Raw genomic sequence first — 10272 nt, 5'->3', positions numbered from 1 at the left:
AATGCAATGGGACTCTTGCTCTATCCCTGCATCAGGCAGCTTTAGGCAGGAGCTACATGAAAGGTCTGTTCTGGGACAGGTATGGAGGGGAAAGCAAGCAGGATTCACAATTGTTACTAACACAGAATAGACTATCCCTTTCCTATAGCACAGACACAGCCCATTTACCTGAACAGTATGCTGGTGTAGTTCAAACCTCTCTTTCTGGCCCAGCACTGCAGAGATATTGAAAAACAGAATCAGACTGCCAGAGTAAATTCAAATGATCATTAACATGACAGGGCTTCCATCTTTTCACATGATAAGCTGCAGTGCATGAGAATTCTTATAAGCTCATCCTCTAATTCATAAGGCGAGGTTGAGATATAATGGGAAAGAATGATCAGTGATGGCACAGTCAGACATAGAAGCTGCCACATATCATGCGATAGCTGCAGCAACAGATCACACAGAAAACTCTCAGCACTTTGGCCGATCACATGAATCAGCTCTTACTTGTGGTGGCTTTCACCGATTTTCAGTGTGGGTCATAAAAATAATATAGGATTGCAGCCAATGCTAGTAGTATAATTCATGAAATCAGAGCATGCGTTGGCTTTGCTCCCAGATCGGGCCTCATGGAGAAACTCATTTGGCAGGGGAGAAAGATTGAATGGAGGCTCTGTTTGTTAACTTCCAGCTGGTGTGCTGCAGGATTCTGCCTGAGATTGCAATCTTCCAAACACTTTGGAGTGATCACATATATTATGGCAGGGCTGCATTAGAATGAGGCATTTGCAGCTGCAACTTGAGTCTTCTAGGTTTGGGTCCCAGCAGGGTTATAAATACTTACTGCAAATCTTTCATTTTGCTCAATTGACATTTTTTAATGTAAGTTCTCCTTCTGTGCACCTGGAGATGTCTATAGATATCTTATAATATACAACCACTTAGTATTTCATTTCTCCATTAATGCATTTTTAGGAAAAGTGTGAGCTATGCAATATTCAGTCATTGTTTAGGTAATTTATATACCGCTTTGTATTTCCAAGAAAATTTCCAGGCAGGTTACAACATCCTACAAATATCACTAAAAAATGATATAAAAGGTCTATTAAGCCACCTGCCCTTTTTAGAGCAGCACAGATAACAACCGGATAAACTATTCTCTTAACTATTAAGCACCTGATGTTTAATATAGGAACAAGTACTGAATCCTGTGATTTTTTTTAAAAAAAATATTTTAGAAGAACAGATATCCTAGCTGAGGGCCATCAGTAATGTCGTGCAATCCAAAGCATATTTCTTTGGAAGTAAGGCATATTGTGTTCTGTGAGAATCATGTCCATGTGCAGAGAGTTGCAGTCTTAGTGGTTAACTCTCATTAGTCTCTCCTCACCCAACAATTTCAACACAGCCAATGAACCATCATGTTCCTCTTTGCTGGCTAATCTAGAATATGATGAATTCATGTAAATCAGGGTTGTGAATTTGTGAATCTCTAGCTGTTGTTGGACTACAATCAGGCATCCCCAAACTCGGCCCTCCAGATGTTTTGGGACTACAATTCCCATCATCCCTGACCACTGGTCCTGTTAGCTAGGGGTGATGGGAGTTGTAGTCCCAAAACAGCTGGAGGGCCGAGTCTGGGGATGCCTGGACTACATCATCTCTAACCCTTGAGCATGCTGGTTGGCAATGACTGGAATTGTAGCCCAGCAATATCTGGAGAACCATAGGTTCCCCATCACTAGTGTAAATGTTCCTCTGAACAGACTTCTTCAAAAGCAATAACAGTTTTTCGCCTTCTGTCTCATTCTACCCCCAAACCTTTGGGTTGCATTTTCTACTCCACATCCCATGCTCACTCAGTCACCACATATAACTGATAGTTATGTCTTAAAATAGTGAAGCTAATTCAATTCCCCAAACTGTGTAGTGCACAGCACTTAGCCGAGATGTGCTTACTCAGGAAATCAGCTTAATCAGGATGCCTCCTGGGGAACTGATCTAAGACAAATGATACTTAATGACAATGACTGGTGATTTATAGGGATAGTAATTCTGCTTAACTGCAGTTCTTTCTTGTGATTTAGTGGTGCTTCAGTTTTTGCGTTCCCCAATCTCATTCCTGATGATTGCTTTCATTCTAACAAGTGCTGTTAGTGCCACTTTATTTGTGGCCCCATTGTTAAAAAAAATAATGTTTCTGTTCTGTGCTTGATAGAAAATGTGTAACAGTCCAACAGATGAAAGTGGAAGATGAAACAGACATTGCTTCTAATGCTCCAAAGTCTGACCTCACCTTGCCTTCCAACTGCACTGCAGATGAGAGCAACTCTCCATCTACCCTGGCCCTTCATGTGGATTTCTACCTAATGAAGACAATTCATTTGTCTTTTTAGTCAGACCACCAAAATCATACTTTGGACATTAAAACCCTCTTCAGGTGTTCAGTGTGAACACATGGAAAGTCAAGTTGGGTGAACTTTGACCCCCAAATGATGCTTGTATGCGCTGAGTACAGTCATTAGCCAATAGGCATGGTTAATTTCAGTTTCCTCATTTTCTTGTTTTTCCCTTATTATATCCAGTTGTCCACATCTGCACATCATTTTGCAATTTTTTTGAATGGCATTGTGAAAATTAGCATTTAATGTATTTTTCTCCTAGTTTGTACACAATTTTGCCAAACACACACATATTTTTTGTCAAGCGATTTCCCCTGAAATAATGGATTTTTATGTTATTTTCACTAATATATGCTTTTTAAGGGGCATTTTACTGCAGTATATGGATTTTTGTATACATTACATGGCTGGAGAACTGTATCAAAAATTTTGGAGAATTGTGAATTTCAAAGGATGGCTACAAGGCACCTAACTATGTTCCTATGAGTATGATGAATGCTCACAGAATCATTGAGGGATTGGGGCTCACCCCAAACATTCCTGCTTGCTCTGTTGTTCTTTCCAATTGAATTCCAGAAGATGACTTAAGGCTATGTAGCCAAATATTGAGGAGTATAATTCACCATTCAGCATTCAGCATCATTTGTGAATATGTAGCCCAACAATCCAAAGGACAGGCCATCCATGTTCCCAACTGAGATTGAATTAAAATGAGGAAACTTTTATTCCCTAGTAAGTTTCAACATTCTTTTGTTTAGCTTGTCAACTTGAGCCACCTCAAAGCCTTTTCTCAGGCAGAACTGGAAAAGGGAAAAACAAAAATTCATTATAGAAGTTAGAGATAAAATTTAAGGTACTTTCCCAATAACCTGCATGGCTTTGTATTGTATTTTTTTCTGTCATTTCTTTATTTATTCTGATTACAAAACTTAAATAAAACATTTTTATACATATACATAAGGAATAACTAGATGGCAAAAGCACAATGGGATTATGAGCTAACAAGGGAACTGATATAGTTTCAATGCATATAGGATTGCATAACAGTACAACCCTATAAATGTCTACTCAGAAGTAAACCCCACTGAGTTAAGTGGGACACACAGAAAGTATAGGAAGATTCGTAGCCTGATCAAGACTTTTACAGCACACTCCTATACATACTTACTCAGAAGTAAGTTATGTTGAGTTTTAATAGTAGTAATTAAATTGTCAGAGGAAGATTGGAATTATATTTGTAGTACAGACCTGGTGGTCATTCTAATTGTTGTAATTTAAATAATAATTTTGCAAGATAATTTTCTTTTCAGTGGTATTATATGTCTTTGAGATTTAAGAACATGCTTAGTACTGCTAATTGCAGAGGTTGCAGATGCCAGATACACAAATGGTGGGAATGTAAAATTACTATATAATCACTTACATAATTTTAGGCACTGGGTGCATTTTAAATGAAGGAAGGGATAAAGATTATTCAATAGCCATGTGTGTGTGTGTGTAGAGTTATGCTACTCACAGGTATGGAGTATCATCAGCTGTTGTTTTGTTGCCCACGGAAGCCATTTTGTGCTGGTACCCATGACACTAATATCAAGATATGAATACTGGAACTTCATTAGTATATATCAGGGCATTCCTCTAAAGGATGCAGGATGTAAAGGGGGGGGGACCCCTGTAAATTAATGGGAAATCTATTAATTGCTGTCAAAATTCAAACTCATCGCAAATAACTGCAAAAAATAGTAATAAACCATCCTTAGAGAAATGGATTTGGAAAGTCTGGTAGTATATGTTGGCATGTAATATGACACTGCATTTGCACTTGAGAAAATAAACAGCCTCTTTAGATGCTTAGTGGCAATGAATCATGGCTTTATGGAATAGGAAAAAAGAAATGGTCATTCAGTGCTGGGGAAAACTTCAATGCTGGAAAGAAAGGGGAGAACATAGCACTATGATAGACACAGGGGAATGTATATTTAATTGTATTAGATTTTTGAAGTACTGTATGCATGTATTTGTAGCAATATTTACATTTGCATTTTTCTTACATCTCTTATTGTAACTTTTATAACATTATAATAAAATTATATAAAGAGGGGAAAGTGGAGGCTACAGAAAAGACAACAGCAGTGATAAATAATGGGAAGAAAAAAGGTGGATGTAGATTTAGTCAGACTAGACATACAGTCATACCTCGGGTGACAGATGCTTCAGGTTGCATGTTTTTGGGTTGCGCACCGCACCGAACCTGGAAGTACCCAAATGGGTTACTTCCGGGTTTCAGTGCTCGCACATGCACAGAAGTGCCGAATCATGACCCACGCGTGCGCAGACGCGGTGCTGCGGGTTGTGAACGTGCCTCCCGCACGGATCACGTTCACAACCCGAGCGTCCACTGTATTGAAATCCCATTGGTTTTCAGGGTCTGCTCTAAGCATGACTAAATCTGGATCTGACTACAGGAATTCAGTAATAGACAAACATAAAGAGAATTATATATTATAAACTATACTAACAGAATGATCACCAAATCTTTATTCCTAGAATAGAGTAGAGCAGAGCAGAGCTTTTTAGGCCATGTGTTATCCTTTAATTTACACAGAATCAGCCTGTCATCCAATTGATGCTGTTTAGAAGAAGAAGAAAGCCTTATGTTAGTTGTGGCTGTGTATTTTGACTCTGAGCCAGCAGCAAAGTTTTATAACTAAGTTAAGTGCCCCAGAGAGATGATGTTTCTAATGGAAACACTGGCAGACCCCTAACTATGGCAGTAGGAACAGGCGCCATTATTATAAACGAGAGACATGATACAGCCCCACAAGGTAATTAATGGCAAGAGCTAAATAAAATATAGACGCAACATCCCACTGAGAGCATGACTCAATGGAGCAAAATTGTAATAAAACACAAGGAACGTCTGTTTAGGAAAGAGCTGTGTGAAATGGCTGGGACAATAAATCACAGACTCATACTATAGCTTGCAGAAGTTACTGCTTATTCTCTGAAAATTATGTTGTTTCAATGTGCAAACCATTTTTGGCAATGTGAAAGCACTTGGTAAAATGGAGCAGGCTATGATGAACTGCAGAGAGCAGATAGCCAAAGTAATGCTTGATACGCTCCAAGGCATCCTTGACTAGTTCTTGGTTTGTAAAACATGCTTTCTTCTTACCCAGAATACAAAATGATCAACAGCGTCTTCGTCCTGGCATGTCCTTTTAAGGATCGCCATGGGATTGGGGAGGGGGCTTCTTGAAAATATGGGGGGGGGGCCCTGCTCCTTCGCCACTCCAGATGATACCACTGGATGGGAGGGTGGGCACCCATTGTGATGTCTAGTAAAATATGGGCATGTTTAGGGAAGTGTGCTCAATATAGGGCTGCATTCAGGTGTGGGGTTTATTGTGCTATTTTTCCTGACTACAGTGGTACCTCAGGTTACATATGCTTCAGGTTACATATGCTTCAGGTTACAGACTCCGCTAACCCAGAAATAGTGCTTCAGGTTAAGAACTTTTCTTCAGGATGAGAACAGAAATCGTGCTCCGGCGCCGCGGCAGCAGCAGGAGGCCCCATTAGCTAAAGTGGTGCTTCAGGTTAAGAACAGTTTCAGGTTACGTACAGACCTCCGGAATGAATTAAGTACTTAACCTGAGGTACTACTGTATCAGGCTAGTGCTTCTGTATTGATTTGTGCATCAAGGCTCCAACGCACCTCCCAATAAATAAAAACACATTCACACGGAATTTTAGTTTAAGGTTAATGGGCAAAATTTAGGCCACAACTTTATTGATTACAGAAATGGGAGTGGTATTAGCTTAGGCATTGGCAAATCTATATCTGACTCTTGTCCACCTTGCAGGGAGTCTGGAAGGGTAAACTACCAAAAGAGGGGCTCCGTCGATGGCAACCAACTGAAACTCACCCCGGGGTTCCTGTTGGGTCCTGGCATGGCCCTAGCCCCTCAAGCGGACTTCTGACAAGATCCAGACCCATGGATTCCTTTAATGGAATACCCTTATTTTTGGAGGGGCAGGTGATGGCTGCACCTCCCCTCTTCCACACCTCACTAAGCCAATGCCTAACCGCCAAACCTTACAAAGTTGTGACGATTGCTAAGAGGTAGGTGAAGACCAAATGGCCAGTGCCAATCTGCCAGGTGGAAAAAAATCCTACCCAGCCTGTTCCAAAACAGACGACCAACTGAAGTCCAGAGCAAGGCCAAAGCAGACACCTAAACCACTAGGGGGATGGGCAGGTGTTCGGTGGCGTGAAGCCAGGTAAGGCCCCAGCTCCACGCCATCACCTTTTAAAGGGCTCCCCAATCACGCCACCACTCCCCGATTGGACAACAGGCCGTGGAGTGACTGCGGGGTCACCATGCGGTTCGCACCCCTCCCACGGATGGGGGAGGGAGCGCCTTGGGCCTGCATGCAACATGGACCCTCAGTTAAGAGTATCTGATTTCCAGTGTTCTTTTACACTGCTGTACTTCGATGTGGAGCATTGGCTTTTTCATCAGGATTCCACCATGTCACACTGAAGGTAATTCACACCTGTGAGTATGGTGCAACACAACCACTGTGCTGCTTCCACACTGTAGCGGGTGGAAATTTGCCACCCTCAGCTTCCCCCTGGAAGAAGACTCAGTTGATTTCTCCCTGTGGAGGAGCCTAGGGTGGCCTATCTCTGAGCTGGGCCAATCAAGAGTGAAGGAGTAGCAGACTTTATGAGGCTTGCTCCTCCCTAAACACGTCGTTCTTCTCTTTGGAGTGCCTCCCTCCCTCCAACTTTGCTAGTTGTCCTTTTGGGAGTACACTAGAAACTTTTGGGGGAGCTCCTGGCTGGCTTTGGGACTCTCCTTTTTTTGCTTACTTCATACTGTCAGGCATCATTTTTGGAGTGACACTTAGGGTGTGTGTGTGCGTGTATGCTTGTTGATTTTTGAAAATACAGCTGTAAAAAGTCAGTAGGATGTACAGATGAAGAAAAAGAGAAGAAACACCCACAACTCAGTTTTGATTGGTTTAATTGGCTGTTATTCTGGGCAGGAAAGACAAGCGTTTGTGGGGTAAGTAACTGAGTCAGTGTTGGGTTAAGGACACTCTTCAGTCACCTTACGTTGCCTTGCGTGGGGTCATTGGGGATGCCCTTTATGCTTGGCATGCATATTGGGGTGAATGCTGAGCCAGTGGGGCCACTGTGCCCTTGCCAAATTCACACACCCAGGGTTCACATAGCAAGCAGGAAGTATTCACTCCAGTGCTTTGTTCCAAGGCAGCAGGCATCACCTGTAAACATACCTAGGAGTGGGGAGTGACCTGGCACCTCCCACCTTAGGGAGCTTTGCTGCCTGGGCTCTATTTTGATAAAGCTAATTGTGTTTGTTGGTTTGCAGATCCACTAAAATATCACACTGAAGATATATAATCTGTTTTCACCACAGAACTGACTCCTGAGTCGTCTTTTTGGGTGTGTTGGCAAACTTTTGGGGTATATTTGTTTACTGAGAACAAAAGAAACACCCAGTGTTTTTGAGTCCTTAAGCTCCTGCAGTGATGAGGCCTAGGGAAATAAGTAACAGTAAAGAAAGATGTTGAAAGTCAAGCAAAACTGCATTTTTAAAAAACTCCTCAAAAGTATAAACATAACATAATCTTTGACGGATCTGTTCTTTTAATTATATCATTCCTATGCAGTGTGTTATTGTGGTAGCAATATTATGAGTCATAACTTATGACTGTAAAATATTATTAATGGATGTCCAGGTTTCCTGATTGCAAATGTACACTTTCCAAACAGAGTTGTAGTTTATTATAATTTCATCAACATAGAAACATTTCTAGGTGAGTTTCCCATATATCATCTTAACACAGCTATTGGAAGTGATCATTATTGCAATATTTCTCATTGCTTTCTAAGGTAATTAGCTGTGCCATCTCAAAGGCTCCTTCAATCATAAACTTAGAAGAAATGTATTGCATACCTATTTTGTAATCCTTGTTGCCATAGTGGAGTATTCCACAGTATACTTGGCAGGGTTTTCTGAAAAGCAAAAAAGGGTGGCTTTGTTTCACATACTGTTTTAGAAAGTGTGAATTAGGTAGGTCCACCTTTAAATGAATTGAGTTTCTCCCTCATCCCTACTATTCCTACTCTGTGGGCTCCTAGTCTAGAAGATTTATTTGTTGAGCATTCATCCTGATTTGTTTGCACAAAGCTTAAGGAAAGTTTAGACTATGTCCTGTGTTCACAGAGTATTTGTTCTGATTTGTTTGCATGGCACTTTTATGAAAATTCTGCTGCATTCGCCATGATTTACCTGTGGTGTGTTCACACATCTTCCCATTAATCATTTGTAAATTCCATACTTTGCAATGCCCTTCCCCATCACTTTCCTACAGTAACTACAAAAAGGCTGTTTCTTTATTTAAAAGTAGTGACAGGGTACTTTAATTGTGTAAGCCTAAGGTTCATGGGACGCGGGTGGCACTGTGGTGTAAACGACTGAGCCTTGGGCTTGCCTGGTCAGAAGGTCAGCGGTTTGAATCCTTGGTCCCAGCTCCTTCCAACCTAGCAGTTCGAAAGCATGTCAAAATGCAAGTAGTAGGTACCGCTCTAGTGGGAAGGTAAACGGCGTTTCCGTGCACTGCTCTGGTTTCACCAGAAGTGGCTTAGTCATGCTGACCACATGACCTGGAAAAACTGTCTGTGGACAAACGTCGGCTCCCTCAGCCAGTAAAGCGAGATGAGCGCCGCAACCCCAGAGTCATTCGCAACTGGACTTAACTGTCAGGGAGCCTTTACCTTTTAAGGTTCATGTATAAACTTGACAGACTGCAGGCACCATGTGGAAGGAGTTGGGAGGAGAAGTGGGTGGGTAGGAATCATGTCAGCTAGTGCAGTTAGATAAGGTGCTTATCTCTTTTGCTTACAAAGATTGAGTTCAGTTCCTTTGATAATGTTGCATGACAACAACAATGAGAAACAATAACAATTATTAGAATATTAATAATAGCAATGTAATTGTGTTGAGCTCACTGAGTTCACAGGCAGTCAAGAATTTAGCCATTAACATTATTCACAGGACTTAAATCTATGGTAGGTAACCCTGTCAGGCAGAATCTGATATTGTACCATTTATAGATCTGATACATAGTAGCTGACATGGATTAGAAAGGCTTTTTTCCCCATTGGCGTATTTATGAAGAATGTCTTAATTTTCTTAATGGTTTCATTTTCCCATTACTGTCTGCTTTCTGAATGTGATTCTCCTGGCATTAAACCGGAGTCTAGGGGCCCACAATACAGCCATGCCAACTGAAAAGATGCACAGATCAATAATATGACTGGCAAATCAATACATGGAAAGGCGACATTGTCCTAATCCCATGGACCAAAACAAAACAAAAGCCTTGTGATTTACAGCCAGCGAACAAATTCATTTAAGAAAGGGATTAACTAGCTTGATAGTGAACCTAATGGTTTGTGGTTCAATTTATACTAGAAACTCACAAAAAGAAAGTAATTCCAATACTAATGAAAACTGGATGAAATCCAGATAATTTAAAGCCGAGCAATAAACAGAGGGAAATAATATCAATGGAGATTGCTCCTCCTTCTATGCCAGCGGTATTCAGTGTTCAGTAAATCACGATCAACACCAAAGACTCCACCATCAGTCTTTATTGAACAAAAGCACCTATTCCATTTTATTTGATGGATCACATCACTAAGTTCTGTCATACTACATTGCTTTATGGACAGGCATTTGGTATGTCCTCCTCTTGCACCATAAGGCTAGAAAGTTGATTCTGTTAAATAGTATTTTTAATCTTATCAAGGAGTTCTTTGGAAAACAAAATACTTCTATTATTT

Source organism: Podarcis liolepis (genome assembly GCF_965112155.1).
Source record: "Podarcis liolepis genome assembly, chromosome: 9".
In the NCBI taxonomy this organism is placed as follows: domain Eukaryota; kingdom Metazoa; phylum Chordata; class Lepidosauria; order Squamata; family Lacertidae; genus Podarcis; species Podarcis liolepis.
This window is presented reverse-complemented; position numbering follows the sequence as displayed.